The sequence below is a fragment of the Equus asinus genome, chromosome 25, assembly GCF_041296235.1.
Source record: "Equus asinus isolate D_3611 breed Donkey chromosome 25, EquAss-T2T_v2, whole genome shotgun sequence".
NCBI classification, from domain to species: domain Eukaryota; kingdom Metazoa; phylum Chordata; class Mammalia; order Perissodactyla; family Equidae; genus Equus; species Equus asinus.
This window is the reverse complement of record NC_091814.1, coordinates 56,444,097-56,462,656: the sequence shown is the minus strand read 5'-3', so window position 1 is coordinate 56,462,656 and position 18,560 is coordinate 56,444,097. Positions and strand designations below refer to the sequence as shown.

General features: G+C 54.8%; 2 long non-coding RNA genes across 2 annotated transcripts; one reads left to right on the top strand and one right to left on the bottom strand.

The window, feature by feature from the left end:
* Positions 1 to 762: 762 nt before the first annotated feature.
* Positions 763 to 13,520, bottom strand: LOC139041946 (uncharacterized). The gene is made up of 4 exons (XR_011497989.1): positions 13,385 to 13,520; positions 5,026 to 10,729; positions 1,409 to 1,478; positions 763 to 870 (listed from the first exon to the last, which is right to left on the bottom strand). It is a non-coding gene; the product is annotated as an uncharacterized lncRNA (long non-coding RNA).
* Positions 6,237 to 17,965, top strand: LOC123280716 (uncharacterized). Its single transcript, XR_006519909.2, has 4 exons — positions 6,237 to 6,370; positions 6,508 to 14,912; positions 15,277 to 15,419; positions 16,261 to 17,965. It is a non-coding gene; the product is annotated as an uncharacterized lncRNA (long non-coding RNA).
* The last annotated feature ends 595 nt before the right edge of the window (positions 17,966 to 18,560 follow it).

Genomic DNA, 18,560 nt, shown 5'->3' with positions numbered 1-18,560 from the left:
TCTGCAGAACTATGTGTCACCTCCAGATGGTGACCAACTGTCCAGATACCGGCTTCTTTAGGTCGTGTCAGAAGCCTAGCACAGTGCTCACACACAGGAGGGCTCACCGAATGTTTGTCGAGGGCGTGAGTGGCAGGCCGGGTGCCCTCCACTCAGCAGCCTCTGCGGTCAGGTGAGGTGGAGCCTGGGGAGGCTCCTTAGGGAGCAGTGACGCCTCTCCACTTGTGCTTTCTGTGCGTGGGGCTCTGACTCACAGCACATGATTCGGGCTTGAAGATCGTTCCGCGAGCCCGTCTTTCTAGCACGGTCAGGGGCTTCTGGGAGGCCAGTATCACCCTGCTGCCGACAGTTTGGTTCTGAGTTCTCCCTCGACTGTGTGGAACAGGTCTGGACTTTGGAGAGCTCCTCCTTCCAGCTGCCCTTGGTCACTTCCCAGCTGTGTCAGCTGCAGGCTCAGGCTCTGTAGGGCCATAAATCTCAGTTCTTCTCCTATCAGGCCCCGGCCTGGACCTGGTGGACACCTCTGGCCGTGCAATGGAGACCCCTGCAGTTCCCAGATGTGCCGATCTGTCCATTTGTCCCCAAGTGCCGTTTCTCAAACCCTGAACATATTCTTCCCGTGTGATCCATCAACCACCTTCCTAGACGTGGCCCGAAGAAATGGAGACTTACGTCCACATAAAAGCTTGTACGGGAGCGTTCACAGCAATTTCATTCGTATTAGTCCCAAGTGGGAAACAACCCGAACGTCATTCAACAGGTGAACAGTTAGACAAACTGTGGGACATCCATGCTGCAGAGCACGACCCAGCAACCAGAAGGGATGAACTGTTGACGCACACCACGCGTTGGATGGATGTCACGGGCATTCTGTGGAGTGAAAAAAGTCAGCTTCGAAAGGTCACATACTGCATGATTCCATTTATGTGACATTCTCAAAATGACATAGTTATACAGATGGAGAGCAGATTAGTGGCTGGCAGGGGTTGGGGAGGAGGGGTGGTTAAGGACGAGCAGAGGGGTATGTGTGACTGCAGAGGGATCTCTGCGAATGGAGTAGTTCTGTGTCTTGATTATAGAGGTGGTTACACGAATCTATGCGTGATAAAATTGCATGAAACTACACACACACACACACACACACACCCATGTAAAACTGGTGAAATCTGAATGTCTGTGGATTGTACCAATGTCCATTTCCTGGCTTGAAAAAAAAAGGAGCCAGTCATGATGGCCTAGTGGTTAAAATTCAGCGCTCTTTTGGGGCTGGCCCAGTGGCGCAGCAGTACAGTGCGCATGTTCTGCTTTGACAGCCTGGGGTTTGCCAGTTTGGATCCCGGGTGCGGACATGGCACTGCTTGGCAGGCTTCCCACATAGAAAGTAGAGGAAGATGGGCACGGATGTTACCTCAGGGCCAGTCTTCCTCAGCAAAAAGAGGAGGATTTGCAGCAGATGTTAGCTCAGGGTGAATCTTTCCCTGCAAAAAAAATTGTAAGTTAAAAAAAAGAATGTCCAGTTTTTGTCGCCACTCTCTGTCAGCCCCTGACCCACCTGTGGCCTTGGTGTGATGTTCAGGCAGGTGCGGAAGGGCCAGATTCTCCAGTATTAGAAATATAGCTATAATACTTTCATTCTCCTTCTAACCTACAATGAATCCATTCTCAGGGAATCATTATAATCTCGTTTGGGAGCTCTCTGTATTTCCAGCCCGTGCCTCCTCTTGGGGTATTGTCTTCTAAGTGGATTATCTCCCCTTTGAAGTAGGACTATAAACTTATTTTGTTTATTTGATTATTCTAAGCCTAATCAGCTTCACCTTCAAGTTTAAGGAGGATCCTGAATTCAATTACCGTAGGACTTGCATTACTTGTAGGCTTTGTTTGGGGGCCCAGTCTGCATTCTCTGAGCCAGTGGCGTGCTCTGGTGATCAGAGGCTCCACCCTGCAGTTGGCACGAGAGGCACAGTGCTGCCCCTTACGGGGTCCCAGGGCAGGGCCCTGAAAGAGCCATTCTAAGACTCGATTCATGTAACTACCCTCACACCCTCCCCATATGAACAGCCCCGGGAACTCTGCTCTCTCTCTCTGCCCTAAATCTCTGGAGGGGAGAGACACAGGCCTGTCCTGCTCCACTCACGCTCCACCTCCCCACTGCTCGTCTAGAGCACCTCCGTCTTTTGCATCCTGATCTTGAGGGCTCCCAGGAAGGTGGACAGTCAGCTGGAGTCTATCTTGCCCTTTATCCCATCTCCTTACAAACAGACTGGACTTATCTGGACAAAGCCTCTCATTTTGCGGGTGGAGGCCCTGAGACCCCGCAGTGGTTAATGGCAGAGCCGGTCTACAGCCCACCGTGGTACTTCATGCCGCCTCTCTTGGAGAAGAGTTCCATAAATTTATTTGTGTTTGACAGTTCTGGTGTGTTAATTGGTGGAGTTTGGTGACAAGAGAGGGAGAACTTCACCTGAGCTGCCCTGGCAATGACTCTGAGTCAGCCTGCAGCTCCCTGCCCCCACCCCCCTCTTCCCCTGGGGCCTGTCCTTTGAAAGGGGCTGAAGGAGTAGGGAAAGCTCAGGAAAGGGGAGGAGATGTCTCTGGCTCTTCTTGGGGCTCATTTGCTCTTTGGTGCTCTAGCTTTTGGAGCACCAGGCTTACACTCTGAAGGATCAGCTCTTCCAGAGGAGGAAGGATCCCCCACTCTTCCAGGGGCAGGAAGGCCAAGCTCTGAGGGTATGGGCAGTTGGAGTACTGTGGGCAGACTGGACAACATCCCTCAGTGGGTTAAACACCCTCCCCAACATGCACATGCATACGTGCACCCGTATACACGCACACACAGGCGCATTCACCATCCCAGAGGGTAAATGGTTAAGGACACAAAGGTTAAGACCTGGTTTGAATCTTGACTCTGACACTTCCTGGCCATGTGACTTTGGGCAAGTCTTGTAAATACTCTTAGCCTCCATTTTTTCATCTCTGAATAGGGTAATGAATAGCATCCGCCTCAGAGGAATGTCATGAGTATTAGAAGAGAATATATGTAAAGTACCCAGTCTAGTCTCTGGAACTTAGCAAGGGCTCAACAAATGTAAGTTATTTTGACAATGCTGATCATGATAGTGAGTATGAATGTTTTTAAATCATTTCGTATTCGTGTCCCTCATGTTTCAGCTCAGACTCCATCTCCTCTAGAAAACCCTGCCTGGCCCACAAAAATGGATGGAGGGCCCCTCCTCTGGGTCCCCCAGCACCCAAACTTGTCTACCTTAACATTTCCTCATGGTCCTGTTGGTCTTGCCATCTAGACTGAGTTATTCGAGAACAGCATCCACACCTTGTTCGTCTCTCTATCCCCAGGGTTTGGCACAATGCCTGACAAATGGTAGATGCCCGACAAATGGTAGATGTCCAAGAAATATTTGTTGAATGAGTGGATGAGCAAAGAGATGAACGAGTGAGTGAAAAGATGCTGTGCGAGTGTGGGACTCAGTATCCCCTCTCCATACTGAGACTAATTCTGCCTCTGTGCCTTTGCTCATTCCATTTCTACCTTCTGGAATGTCTATCCTTATCTACCAGCTTTTCTTGGACATTCCCATCCTTCAAGCCCATCTGGAGTCCCTGCCTCCTCTCTGAAGGCTTCCCTGATTACTTCCCCGATTACTGCTGTGGTCCCTCCCGGGCTGGAACTCGCATGGGAATTACCTGTGGCGTGTACCATCAGTTACCTTTTATATTTATGTCCTCTCTCCCCAAACTGTGAGTTCCTGGAGGGTAAGGATTTCACCTTATTCTACTCTGTATCCCAGAGGGCTTTGTAAACCTCAGAGACCAGTAAGTGTCTGTAGGTTAAGAGTCAGAGGGCTTGCAGATGAGGCAGAGGGGCCGGGAGGGCCAGCGGCAGGTCTGCAGGCTGGGATGCACGGTATCTCCACCTGTGAGCTGGGGCACTTGGGCAAGTCATTGCTTTCTGAAAGTCTCATTTTCTTCGACTGTACTAAAAAGTACAAGCACCTCCTGCGGAGGGTTGCTATGAGGAGGCCCTGTGTGCCCTGACGCATAGTCATGTCAGTGCCGTATTGTTCTCCCCATTGTCCCCCTCCCACTCCTGGGCAGTGCCATCTACCGAGCTCACTCCTCTGTGCACACTACATCATCTCGCCTGATCTTTATGAGAACCCCATAAGCAAGGCCTTGGTCCCCTGGTTTGAACGTGGACAAACTAAGATTCAGACATGCTGGATAGCTTTTCAAAGGCCACATAGCTAGAAAATGGCAGGACCGGGAGGCCAGCCCAGGTCTCCCTGACGCCAAATCCACACACATTACAACATAATTCTGGAAAGAGGGCAAAGGTCCAGCCCTTGCTCTGCCACTGACCAGCCTGCAACTTTGACCACCTCTGAGCCTCTCCCCGTTCCTCACAGGGAGGTCCGTGGTCATGACAGTGCTCCTGACTTACTGTGAGCCCCTCAAGGGCAGGGCCTGGGTACCAGTCAAGGTTCCTCCCCCAGCGCCTCTCATTTCCTTACATAGAGAAGGCCCGCAAGGTGTTGAAGGAGTATGACCCTAACCAGGGCTGTGGCGGGCAGGCAGGAAGGGTGCAGGAGTGATGCTGGTTAGGAGGGAAGGCCCGTGATGAAGGGAGACCAGGGGTGGGGAGGGCACGCCAAGTGCAGCTGCGTCAGCAAAGGGAGGCCTGGCCGGGCAGCAAGATTGAGGCAGGCCTGATGTCCAAGGGAGGAGGGTCTGATGTCCGAGGGGCCAGGGTCTGATGTCCGAAGGGGGAGGGTCTGGCGTCTGAGGCGGGAGGGTCTGATTGGTGTCTGTGTCTGGGTTCGAGAGTGCGGGCAGGGAGTTGCTTCGCTGGCAGCTCTATGGAGAGGGATATCTGAATGGGTCTAGGTGAGCTTGTGGTTAGGGTGGCTCTGACAGAGGTGGTCTGGAGTCAGCTGTGGCTGGGCTGGGTTATCTGTGCTGAACGAACAGCAGACAGGATTCGGCAACTGAGTAACCGTGACCTACCCGGCTCTCTGTGGCTGGAAGCAGCTGTCTCCTCTTCCCCAGGCAGCAAACGGTCTTCAGTACTCAGCTCGGGGACAGAGTCCTGCACGCCCTGGGAGAAGCCATCCCTGTCCTCTGTGTTCCTCCAGTGTGATGGAGGAGGGGCCAGGCCTTGACATTCCTCCCAGCCAAGGAGGCCTTTGGGGTCCTCAACCCTAACCAAACCAGTGACGTGTTAGAGGCCCCTCACAGAAGAGGGGCATCAGAGACGATCAGCTCCCCAGCCCTTCTCCCTGGGGTCCAGCAGGAGCGTCCTGAGTGGCTGCCAGCTCCTCCCCGGGGGGTCCCCACACTCACCCCTCAGCACCGTCTTGCCTGCCTGTTAGCTGTGTCAGTCCTCTCACCCCCTCCCCATCCCAGAATCCCACTGTTGAATCCCTCCCGCGTGTATCCCTCACCTGCCTGCTCCAGGCCCAGCCCAGAAGCGACCACAAGCAGGCACCACGGCATTTTCAGGTGTCATCTTGTAGAGGACACTGTTCCCCACGAGGGGCTCGCCCTGCTCAGTCAGGTGCTGATGTGGAGGCCACCACCAGCTATGGACCACGAGGCGGCGGGTGGGCAGAGTGATGGCCGGGCTGTCCCCAGGGCAGCCTGGAGCCCTGGGGTTATGACGTTCTCACTGCCTTCCTCCTGCCAAACATCGTCCTTGGCCCTTCTCTGCTCGGCACCAGGGGGACACTGGAGAGGTACCCGCATGAGGACGGGAGAGCAGTTTCGGCCCGCTCAGCAGGAGGCAGCAAGGTTTGGGCACGTGCTCGTTTCTCGCGGTCCGCTGAGGTGCTCCAACACAGCCAGCCCCTGGGGTCTCCCACTGGCACGGGCCTGCGGGAGGCACTTTGGAGGGTCTGGCACAGAGGCCCTTAGCTCCCCGGCCCTTCAGACAGAGGCCCTGACAGCAGACAGGCTGGGAGGGCCAGGCAGAGGGGAGACATTGTTCCTCTGGCTACTTTATTTCTTTGGTTTGTGGCTGTTTGACAACGGCAGTAAAAACAGCTTATAAATTAGGTGCCCGGCCGTAAACTGCAGAATCAGCCATGCTGCAGGCAGAAGAGCCCTCCTCCCGTCTCCCCCACTCCCCAGGCGGGGCGGGAGCCACCCTCTCCAGTCACCAGGCCTGGGGCAGCCAGGGCTGGGGGAGGGCTGGCTCTTCCCCCAGTGCCGCCTGTCCCGGAGCCCGGAAGGGCCAGGGAGCCGCGGGCTCCTCGGAGGCTCTTCAAACAGAGGGCTGTTTATCTCTTTTCAGCGCTGTCCAAATGACAAGCAGGAAACTGGAGCGTTGGGAGCATAAACCAAGGGATACAAGGTAGCGTTTTTTTGAAAGCTTGATTCAAATCAAGCTCCAGATCTCAGATGAGGCCATGGGGACGAAGGCAGGGAGGTCTGGCTCTTAGGAGGTCCCTGTCACCTGAGCCATGGGTCCTCTATGCTTCCTCCTTGCAGGGGCCTCTCTCCCAGTTATTCTAACGGAGAAGGAGCCCGAAGATCTGAGCCGGGTCTCAGTGCAGCACTGAGGCACTGCCAGGACAGGCCTGGTCTTCTGGCAGCCACCCACCACTGCTCCTCCGGCCGCATAAGGCGGCAGGCCCAGCCCCATTGCAAGCACCTCCTCTCCAGCCCTTGGCAGGGACAATGTTGGGTCTCCTCCCACTTCGCCTTCTTGCTCAGACCCGGTGGAGCTCAGGTCTGGGGCCAGAGCCTGCGAGGTCCAATTACCCACCTAGCTAAACTCCACTCAGGCTGTGTGTGGGGGCCGGGGACCGTGGGCGCCAACTAGAGCTCACCCTTGGCGTTAGCTCCTGAGCACAGCACACAGCTGTTTGGACTCAGCGCCTCCGGTTCTCTGCTCGTTCTGTCCGCCCCTGGCATGGCCGCGTAAAGCTCCTGCAGCTGGTGATGACTCTGCATTTGTTTATGCGTTTTCTTCGCCTGTGTCGAGTGCTCGTGTGTGTGTGTGTGTGTGTGTGTGTGTGTGTCCTGCCCTTGGAGAGTAGGGACGGGGTTGCCCCCTCCTCTAGATCCAGATTCTGCTCTGGGAGCAGGCCTGGCCACAAGGGTGCCAATAGGCAGGGAGAGGACACCGGGGCACCCAGGGAGAGGGTGTCCAGGCAACACGCACAAGCACGCGTGTGTGTGTGTGTGCACGTGAGCAAATAAATTGATATGGAGGTGCAGTCACAAGTCTTGTGGAGGCTGCTTTTTCAGGCATTTTGCTTTTTACTTTTCCTCTTCTCCTGCAGGACAGCTGCCCACACATCCCACCCTGGCCCAAGCCCATGGGGTCTCAGAGGGGCAAGTTCCTGGGCTGTACTAGACCCATGTTAGACCTGATGTGTTTTAGACCGGTGAGCTACAAAGCAATGTGCCATCTCCTTTTGAAAAAGCAGAGATTTCCCACCCACTGGAAACATCTGGGAAGTACTTTGTCAAATCTAATGAGCTGTGTGACCTTGGGGGAGTCACTTAACCTTTCTGAGTTCAGAGCTTTTATCTTGGAAGTTAGGAAAGTGATCCCTGTGAAACTGCTATGGGGATCAAATGAGATAATTGATGAGAAAGTCCAAGTGCTCCAGAATGTCTAGCATTCCATGACAACCGCAACAGCCATTATGACCGGAAGGTACAGACTGTGGCGGATGGCAGGAGGAAGCTAAGGGCTCCAGGGGGCCTGACGAACCTGTGCTCTCACCACCTGTGCCGACTAGCCGCTCCTCTCTCTTCTCTGCGTGGTGTATGTGTTTCAGTCGTTTTACACACACACACACACACAGCCCCAGATGCTGTTGATTGACGGCTGACCACCTCTGCCAGACGAGGTTCTCAGGAACCCATATTTTCCCCCAGTGCAGGGCCCAGTGCAGGGCCCCAGAGTGCAGGCTCTTGGGGTGACAGCCTTACTCCCTACCACCACCCTTAGCCCACCCTCTGGGACCCAGGAGACTTTAAGATGACTCTGGATATAAATCTAGATCTGTTTTGGGAGTCTCCTGGGCCCACAGTTCCTTTGGGGGGCCAGGGCAACATCCTGGGACACCGTTTGGTCAGCTTATGCCTAGTGTAGCTGTCCCCAGTGGGGGCCTCCTCTGTGGGCAGTTGCCCCCAAAGATAAGGGTCTGTAAGCTGCAGGACGTGTGTCTGCGGGACGTTAGGAGCAGCTCCCATCTCACCACATGGGTTTACAATGGAAGAAGTATTTCTATTTTAGCAGAACATAGTCAAAGGACCTTCCTCGTTACTGAACTTCAGTTTTGTTTCGTGAGGAAGATTGGCCCTGAGCTAACATCTGTTGCCCCTCTTCCTCTTTTTGCTTGAGGAAGACTGTCGGTGAGCTAACATCTGTACCAATCTTCCTCTATTTTTTGTGGGATGCTGCCACAGCATGGCCTGAGGAGTGGTGTGTAGGTCCACACCTCGCTTGGGCCGCCACAGTGGAGCACGTGAACTTTAGTCTTAACTCTGGAGAAAGTCTTCCTAACCAACCATCCACACGAGATGTTCAGGCCGCCCCACGTGCTCGCTCCCAGCGCCAGCTCCACGGCCGCCCAGCACACAGGCCTGGCGCGGGCGTGCCCGCAGCTCCGGGAGCTCCCCAGTGCAGGGACCAGGCCTCCTCCTGCTGCCCACGTTCCTGGGTACACGACTCTCCTCCAGGGCTGTTGGTTGGCTTTGGCCAATCTGCAAATGCAGAACCCTAGGATTTCTGTCCCAAGATGAAGCACACTTGGGGACGTTGCGGTTTCCCCGTGTGTCTGCAGGAACGCAGAGCTGCCGTGTGGCGGCACCGGGGGGGCTAGCAGTGGCCCCTCCCTCCTCCCCTGAGTTTTGGTCTCAGGCTGCCAGGAGGGTTGGGTGTGGGGTGCAGGGGTGATCTGTACCCCGTGCTGCTGCCTCTCGGGGCCTCTGCTCTGGTTCTGCCGTGCAGGAAGGGAAAGGCCCAATGCGGAAGCCTTCCTCCTTGCCGTCCCCAGTGCCGTATTTTTCCACCCACTCCTCTGGCTTCAGTATTGATTTAAATAGAGAGAAGGCAGGTCGGGGAGAGAAGAGAGCAACAGATGGAGGGGACAAGAGGCAGAGGAAGGCAGAGAGGGGAGAGGAAGAGGAGCAAGTGAGGAGTGGGGGGCGAGGAGAGGTGAATAGGAAAGAGAGAGCTGGAAGAGAAGAGGAGCAGAGGACGTGGGAGCAAGAAAATCAAAAGGCAGGGAGACAAGGAGAAGGGAGCGAGAGGAAACGCAGCTTCCTAGTGGTTGGCAGAGATCTGTCCCAGGCCATCCCTCCCCCGGCCAGCCGAGGGATCTGCCTTCCTGGGATCCCTGTGGAGCCCAGCACACCCCAACCCCAGGAGAAGGGAGTAGGGCCTGCCTCACCAGACCCCTGGTCCTAGCCATGAGCCCTGGGCTTGGTGGGATATGCGTGGGCAGAGCTGTGCCTCCCTCTGTGCCCACCCGATGGAGACCCCTTGCCTGCTCCCCAGCGTGGGACCCCAGTGTTTCTGCTGCACAAACTTCTCCGTTAGACCCTTTCTGTGGATGGAGGTACTTCGTATGTGGGGCTTCCTCTGTCTGCTCCAAGGGGCAGGGTGACTCTGAAAGGAGCCCCCTTCCTGCCCCTGCTAGGAGGTGCCAGGTCCCAGCAGTGCCCGGCCATGACGGGTGCAGGCTCTTTGCGGGTGGGCCCCACACCCCGGGCTCTGCTGTCCCTGTTCTTTCTGTCCTGGGGCTTTGGCTGAAGAAAAGGCTCAGCCAGTGGTGTTTACGGCGTAGTTGGATTTGTGTGTGTTGCCATGACAACAGTGAGGGCTGCCCCGTTCTTTCTCCCACCCGTGCTCTCTGCTCCTTTCACAGGCTAGAAACCTCCTTCTGTCTTGCTCAGTTCTCCCTCCCCCTGCCACCCTTCCTAATTTCCACGGGACTTAACTCTCCCTCCCTCACGTCCCGCTCTGGAAGGAGTAAAGCTATGCCCATATCTTTTCAGTCCTTCTAAGGCTGTAGGTTCCCAAGAGCAGGTCCCAAGCCCTGAGGGTGGGGGCATGTCCTCTGCTGTAACTGGGAGCGAATGGTCAAGGACCCTGAGCGAGGTTTGTGGAATGGTAGGGCCTCGGGTCTCCAGGGCCCTTTGAGAAATTGCCTTCTCCTTCCGCATAGTGGCCCCAAATGCACCCCATCCCTGTCCCCAGGCATCTGAAAGGACCCCTCAGCTCCTCTGCCCCAAAGACCTGTTGCCCTCTTTCTCCCAGTTCCAGGCCAATACTCACCTCCGCCTGTAAGCGTGCCCTGTTGAACTCCCCCAACCTCAGCATTTAAGCGCACTCTGGAGTGTTGATCTGTGCTCGCTTCTGTTGCACGTGCCCCACAGTGATGTTCTGGGCTGGATGTATGTGTCCTGCCTCCTCAGCAGCCTGCGGCAGTATTTGTCTGCCCAGCACAACACGCTAGCCCCCGGCCACCTGTATCAGAACTCTTTCCTATGGCATACCCATTCTGTGTAGGGTGGTAGGGCTGACCAGCCCGCCCCTCCTTCGCCCTGCCCCACCTGCCCAAGGGATGGGCGCCTGGCCAGCCCACACAGTACCTTCTCTGAGGTCTGATACTGGACATGGGACTCTTCCTCTGGACTGTGGACTGTACGACAATTTAGCCTTGGGCTTCCAGGGGCCACCTTTTCTACCCTGTGAGAAGGAAGCAATAAACGCTGGAAGCAGTGTCTTGACTATTATACTTACCCATCATTCCAGGAACTCCCTGAGGGCACGAGATGTGGCACCCCTACCAGATTGGAGCTCCCTGGGGGTGGGAGCTGGGTACCCCCCTCCAAGTGGGAGCTCCCCAGGGTAGGAGTGCTTCTAAAGCAGATTAGGTGCTAAAGTCTGGGTAGGTTAATTGGTAAGATACCAGGCATTGAAGGCTCACCAGGGTTTAATTCCCTATTTGGATAACTTTATAAAAATTGTACCTGATTATAAGCCCCACCAGGTAGTATCTTGTCTTGATCACTATGTGAGGTGCTGAGTCTAAGGAGAGGGGTGAAGCAGTTTCCGCCCTGGGGGTTGACAGTCTGGCAGGAGAGGGTGTCTGTGCTCTGACAGAATTTCACCGAGTGTCCAGTGGGGGTGTGGGAGGAGAGGGCAACACTGCCAGAGGCAGGTCTGGAAAACATCCCCGAGCCACGTCTGGGAGAGGCACAGGCGTCTGTCTCTGGGCAGAGTGGAGAAGGGCATTCCGGACTGCGGGAGCAGCCTCAGCGGAGGCAGGAGGGGAGCCAGCCTGGAGCTGTAGGTGGGTGCGAGGTGTGGCGGGGTAAGCCGGCATTGCCCCTTGCGCCCAGGGCGTCTTCCCTCTTTCCTGCCCCCTGCAGCAGGCCCTTGTGGCAGCGCCTTCAGCTGCTTGGACTCCACAGTCTGTCAGTGCAGGGGCAAGACGCCCAGCTGCATGCCATGCTTTAGTCACCTCCATCTGCAGCCCTCGCCCTCGGGTTACCACTGGTCAGAGCTCTCAGTAGCAAGTACCAGTAACCCCCTCTCTCTCTTAGAGGCATGGATAAAATACGACATTTATTGAAAGATAACCAGTGTGACGTGGTTCATCAGCTTCGGGTAAGATCAGGTCACAGATCTTTTTAATACTTAAGTTAATTCTTGGAGCATTCATCTGCCCGATTTAGCAGGAAGCCCAGCGTCTCCTTCTTGATGCCCCACCCTCCTCCCCAGCTCTTGCCCTAATTGCCCCAGCTCTAATTGTTAGAAAAGTCCTCTGGCCTGTGAAGTGGGAAGGGGCGGGTGAGTGATAACTGTGGGGCCTGAGCAGTCACTGCTGCTGTCACTGCCTCGTGAGCCCATGCTCCGACGGGCCTTTCTGTGGCTGCCTCGATGCCCTTGCTGATCCGGTGGCCGCACAGACCCGCACAGGATGTTCCACTCTTGGACCCTGACATACTGCCAGTGTGTACTCACATGCTCAGCCACTGTCCCCAGGGCTCACCAGCTAAGTAGCTGGGTCTGGGAGAGTTTCTAGCCACAGTCACTTTCTGTGCCAGGATCAGCCACTCTGCCACCAAGATAATCTAGGCCCCAGCAGTAAGGCCGGATGGTCAGTCTGCACCAGTGCTCCCCAAATTTTACTGTGTTAGAACAACCTGCCGAGCTTGTCCAGGCACAGGTTTGGGGCCACACCCTCAGAGATTCTGATGGAGCAGGGCTTGGGTGGGGCCTCACAATCTGCACTTCTAACAAGCTGCCCCATGATGCTGGTGCTGCCGGTCCAGGGACCACACTGCGTAGCCCTGTCTAGATCCGCCCTTCCTCAGGATGAAGTCTCCCTTGGGGTCCATTCTCACTAGTGATGTCTAAGGTCATCACCATCACAGTCCATCAGGACTTACCGAATTTGGGTAAATAAGAGCTCAGCGTCTTGAACCTTTTCCTTTCAAGAGACTTCTTGGCCCTATGCAAATTTGTCTATTCCTTCCCCAGCTGCCTTTGAACCCCCTTACAGTAGTCACCCCTTAACTGAGGTTTCGCTTTCCGCAATTTCAGTTATCTTTGGCCAACCTCGGTCTGAAAATATTAAGTGAAAAATTCCAGAAATAAACAATTCATAAGTTTTAAAGTGAGTGCCATTCTGAAATGAAATCTCCAGCCGGCCCGCTCCTTCCCGCCTGGGATGTGACTCACCCCTTCGTCCGGCAGAGCCACACGTACACGCCCCCCGCCCGTTAGTCACTTAGTAGCCGTCTGGGTCATCAGATCAACTGTCATGGTATTGCAGTGCTTGTCTTCAAGTAACACTTATTTTACCTAATAATGGCCCCAAAGCACAAATGCAGTGATGCTGGCATTTGGTTTTGCCAAAGAGAAGCCACAAGGTGCTTCCTTTAAGTGAAAAGGTGAAAGTTCTCCACTTAATAAGGAAAGAAAAAAATTGTATGCTGAGGTTGCTAAGATCTGCAGTGAGTGAAACGCCTCTTCATGAAATTGTGAAGAAGGAAAAAGGAACTTGGCTGGCTTTACCGCTGGACCTAAATATGTACGTACAGGAAAAACATAGTCTATATAGGGTTCGGTACTGTCCGTGGGGTGGGTAATATGTCTATCTGCTGGGGGTCTTGGAAAGGATCCCCTGTGGATAAGGGGGGGCTACTGTAGTCCTCAAAGTGGGGTCCCTGGAACCAGCAGCAGCAGCATCACTTGGGAACTCGTTAGAAATTCAGATGCTCAGGCCTCAGCCCAGACCTACTGCACTGTGATCTTTGATGAGAAGGTCGGTCGGGTGTGGCCACAAGAAGAGACACGAGAGAGGCTCAGGAAAGCAAAGTCTATTATACTCACAGTTTCCAGAAACAGGAGGCACAGCACGTAGGGCCAGGTGGGGAAGCGCCAGCATCGTCAGAAGGAGGAGGGAGAGGAGAGCCCAGGCCACGGCCTTTATGGGGTTTCCTCGGGAAAGGCAAGGCGGGCAGGGTAAATAGCTCAGGATTGGCTAGGTTGAATAATTCCAGGGGGCTCTAAGCAATAGGTGGTCCCTAGTTGCCTGGTGCCTGGCCTTGGGATGATTAAAGCAGAGGAGCATTGCCTCCTGGTGTGTGGGCTGGAGGAGGTTGGCTCCAGATAGGTTGGTTTGCATGTGGAAGGCACACTCCTTGCTGGGCCCTTTGCTGTCTCCAAGAATTGGTTAGCCCTGGGAGGGGCAGGCTCTCCCCCGAGTCAGAAAGGTTTTTAAGATGTCAAAACATCATAATATACAGAAAGGAAAACGTATAAACGATACACCTGCTGATTCAGAAACCCCGGGGGTGGGGCTCCACACTGGCTTTCAACACCCTCCAGGGGATTCTGATGCACCCGAGGGGTGCTGTAAACTGGTCTGTTAAATGCTTCCCCACAGCCCCTTCCTTGGCCCTACCGCAGCGGGGGACCTCCCACCCAACCTTCCCAGGGTGCCTTGCTCCCAGCCCGGCAGCTCCCACCACGTGCCAAGGGCTGTCACACCTTTCTGGCAGCCCTGCTGCGCCCTGGCTGCGTGTCTCTGGGCTTGCCGCTAACTTCCGTGTGTCTCCCCAGCAGAACATGGGGACTGAACCTGACAATCTTGAAAGCTTCTCCCAGCCCTGCCTCTCGCCTGCTCACTTCCTGGGTCCTTGCCTGTGAAACAGAGATAACGCCCACTCCTGGGATGATAGGGACGATGAGGTGATGTGACGTGTGTGGCAGCCCCCAACAGAGGGCAGAGGCTTGATAAACGTTAGTGGAAGCTTGAATTATTCTTTGACTTCTGGGTTTCCCCAAAACCTTCCTTTTCCTTCCTACTGCTCTGTGCTGTCATCAGGCCTCAGGGGCCCTCTCCTCTCCAGATCTCTCTTTTCTTTACAGAATTAGCATCTTTACACCCACAAATATCGTGGGGAGAGGAGTCCCCCACGTATTTCCTCAAGAATCAGGTGACGGAGGGAAGAATTGGGGTGGCACAGTTGGCACCAGGCACCTAAGAGATGGAAGGTCTCGGCCCCAGTGACAGAGCTGGCCTGCGCTAGTCCTCTGCTCGGCTGCCTCCTGCTGAAGCCACATTCTCCTCTGAGGAGCAGCTCAGAATGTCTGCACCCAGAGGACACCCTGGAGTTTCTTCCCTGCCTGTCACCACCACCAACCCCCACCCCCGTCTCCCCCCACCCCGCCCCTCTCTGCCAGGGTGCCTCTATCAACGGCTGGTTATTTATATCCCCGAGCAGCTGCTGACAGACAGCTGGGAGCTGAGAGGCGTCTGACAGGGACGAGCGAGGCAGAGATGACAGGGTGGTGGGCGGTCCTGTCACTCTTAGCGGGACTGCTGAGCAGAGCCTCCGCTCCTTCACCTGGAGAGGTGAGGCTTGGGCGGGACTGAGGGGGCATCTGGGAACGGGCACTCAAAGGGAAGGGTTGGAGGGAAGAGCTTTGCCCCAGGTGACCTCTTTCAGGGGGAGGGGACAGCTGGGGCTTCATTATCTGGGCACTTGCCCATGGCATCAGCTGCTCACAAGCCATATGACCTTGAGCAATTCACTTCCTTCTTCTGGGTTTTGGGTCCCTCTAAGTGAAGCGGAAGGGTTGGACACAGTGCTCTCTAAGTTCTCTTCCAGCTGCTTTAGTGGAGAGGTTACAAACACAGGTCCTGGGGTCTGAATCTTGGCTTTGCCACAAAGTCGCTGTGTGAGCTTGGACAATTTACTTAACCTCTCTGCCTCCAGTTCCCTCTCTGCAGAATGAGGGCCCTTAATAGCATCTACATCAAAGCTTTGTGTAGGGATGCAACGAGCAGATGAATTCATGTGATGGGGTTAGTGCGGTGCCTGGCGTGCGGCCGTCTTGTCTAAACAGAGCCCTCAAGTCTGTAAGTCTTTGGATGTGTCCCTTTGCTCTAAGAGGGTAACTATATTGGAGAATATTAAGAGAAAAGGGTGGGGCCCTGTTTATATATACTGCAGGGGACAGGGGGAGGTTTTATAGGTTTGTATGCCAGGTGTCATCAAATTGGGAAATGTTTGGGCTAAGGCTACATTTGTTCTGAGCCTGTCCTGCCTTCTGACTCTTCCTCTACCTGTAATCTTTGGGGGCTGTTGTTTGCTCAAAATAGCAAAAGGTCAAAGGTTATTGTGCCCTTTTTGCAACTCTATCTGTCTGTCATTCTCCCTCTCTTTGCCTCTCCCAGCTCCTGTCTTCTTTCCAACCCCTTGCTGTCCTTCTATTTTAAAAACTAATACCTGGCCTTGGAGAGAACACAGTCCCAGCGTGTAATTAAGTCCCAGGGCACAGCTGTGCCTACAGCACCAGCCTAGCTGTCAGGATGGGTGGGAGGCTGAGCAGAAATCTGCTGGGGGAGTGACCTTGGAGCAGGAAGCCTGTCCATCCACCAGCTCTGAGCCGGGCGGCAGGCAGACAGACACAGCTGCTGTGTCTGGGAGCAGTGGAGGCCCCGGTGGATAATTGCCCTTTCCCTCTTTTACTAATCTTGGCCCTCCTGTTTGGAAAAGGAGTATTCCCATAACAGAGGAGGGGGAGAGAGGGAAGGAAAGGAAGCTGATAGGTTACCATGGAAACCAGCTGAACACAAACTCTTAGCTGCAGCTAATACTTGACTTGCAGAAATACTTCCAAATCCACAACTTAAATGAAAACGCACACATAACCCTGTAAAAGAAGAGTAATTGTTGCTCATTCTTCTCTAATCACAGCAATTCGGTTTCAATGTTGGAGTCCAGACGACACGTGAAGGTGAGGTGACTCTGTCTCCTTTTAGAGAAGCCCCTTGCAATTCACTCCCTTCTTGCAAGCCCAGGGCATTGGATCCAACATCTTAACATTGCCCAGAAGTCACAGACGGAGGGTGCAGCCCACAGCCCCTTACTCCTGTGCTGAGTCACGCTGGTGATAGACATGAGTTAAGATGTCTGCTTTCAAAGAGTCCCCTGCCTTTGGCCGAGGCCCCAGTACTAGGGAAGGGTGTCAGAAAGGTTTGTCATTCATTACACCCTTCCTGAGCACCCACGATGTGCCAAGGGCCAGGAATTAAAAGCAATAATAAAAATAATAAATATCTGGTCCCTGTCATCAAAGAACTCATAAGCCAGGCAATGGGCAGTATAACACAAATTATCTGTTACTAATAATAAGGGATCCACATTTGCAAATGATTTTTCTATATGCACAAATATCGCATTCACGGTGGGTCCTATGATGTCATGCTTTCTTGAGGGGAGAAAGTGAGAATCAGGGCTGGGGAGAGAAAAACCTAAGCTCCTCACACCCGTAGGCCTTCCAGCTTCCCCGTCTGCTGTCGCTGCCTCTGCAGTACACGCCCCAGCTGCACGGCTGCCAACTTCCTCCCTCCCCAGGGTTAACTGCCTTCTCCGCTCAGAAGCTAGCTCCTCAGGCTAGGGGTCTGCCTTGTGCCCTGCCGGAAACAACACAGTCGCTGAAAGACCCGCATGGGGAAAGTGTCTTTCAAACGAGCACACTGCCCCTGTGTGTAACCCCCCCCATGCTCTTTCGTGGTATCTCATTTACTCACCGAGCAGCCCTCCGGAGCCTGCTTAACAGGAGCTGCTGGGCCCTGGAGGTCAGACATGCGCACGGTCGCACAGCTGGTTTGGGGCAGAGCCCAAGCTCTCTCTGGGTGGGTGCGCGGGTCTCCAGCACCCTCCCATCTAGGTCCAGACAAGCAAGAGAAGATCTGGGTGACCAGGTGGAGTCACTTTGCAGAGCTCTGCTCAAATGTCCCTTTATCAGAGTCCTTCCCTGACCACCTTTTCCAAACCGCGCCGTCCCCATCACTCTCTCCATCCTCTTCATCCCGGCTTTGCTTCTTAGGGCTCGCTGGCTCCTGATCCGAGACAGCCATTTGTTGTGTATTGTCCGTCTGCCTCCATTAGATCAGAAGCTCACATCTAATTGATTAACTGCTATATTCCCTGGCACCTAGTAGGCACTCAGTTTGTGGCGTGAGTGAATGAACAAATGGAACCACAAACAGACAGACCCTCCCTGCCTCCTGCTCTGCCCACTTTGGGGAAGTCACTCAGGGTCGCCAGTAGATGGCAGCTGCGCACGACCATCCCAGGACCATCCCAGGGGCAGCGAGCTGGCCCCCTCTTAGGGACCCGGGAAGCACACGCTCCAGCCAAGGCTGCCAGTGAAATGGGTCAGTTTCCCAATAGCTCTGCTCAGAGAGGGCTCAGAAACTCTCAGTAACACACGGAACAGTTTGGGGTTTCGCGCCGCTCCCCGTGCCCCACCCCCACCCCCACCCCCACCCCCACCCCCACCCCCACCCCCACCCCGCGCTGACTCCGCGCGGGCCCTCCGGCTGCGGAGGCGCCTGATAGCCGCGGTCCCCGCTCCCGTTCCCGGAGCCGGCTGCCTCCCGCCCCACACCCACGCTCCCAGGGCTCACCTGGAACCTTCTGATTTGCATCTCCAAAGAAATAAAATACATTCCACTAAGCACTGTTTATTTTTCCTTCTGTTTGCCCCGAGGCGAGCTGTCGTGGCTCCTGGGATGGGGAGTGGGTAATCAAGGCGCTTTCCGTGGTGGGGGAGCTGGGGACCTCAGGGGCCTTCATAGCAAAAAACTAGGAACTGCAACTCCAGTTTAGGGGGGTGGGGGCCGCGGGCAGAGGAAAGATAAGATGCAACAAAACCTGCCTGACACATTTATAGCCACATTTGCATAACAGAGACTGAGAGCTCACTTAGAAGGAGCAGTAATTAGATTCCTCTGTGATTAGGGACACCTTCCAAACTGGGGAGAGGAGATGGAAATCCAACTTTGAAGAGGAAAACAGTGTACAGAACTGAGGATGGCTAGTGGGGCGGGACAGCAGGGATTAATGGACCCCAGGCAGGACCCTGGCCCGCCCAGCTCCCCCAGCAAAGCTTTCCAACCCGGATCTCCTGCTAGTGTGGACCCAGGGAGGAAAGTGTTGATGACCTGCAAAACTGCTCTCTGGGAAAAGCTTCCCAGGCCGAGAGAATG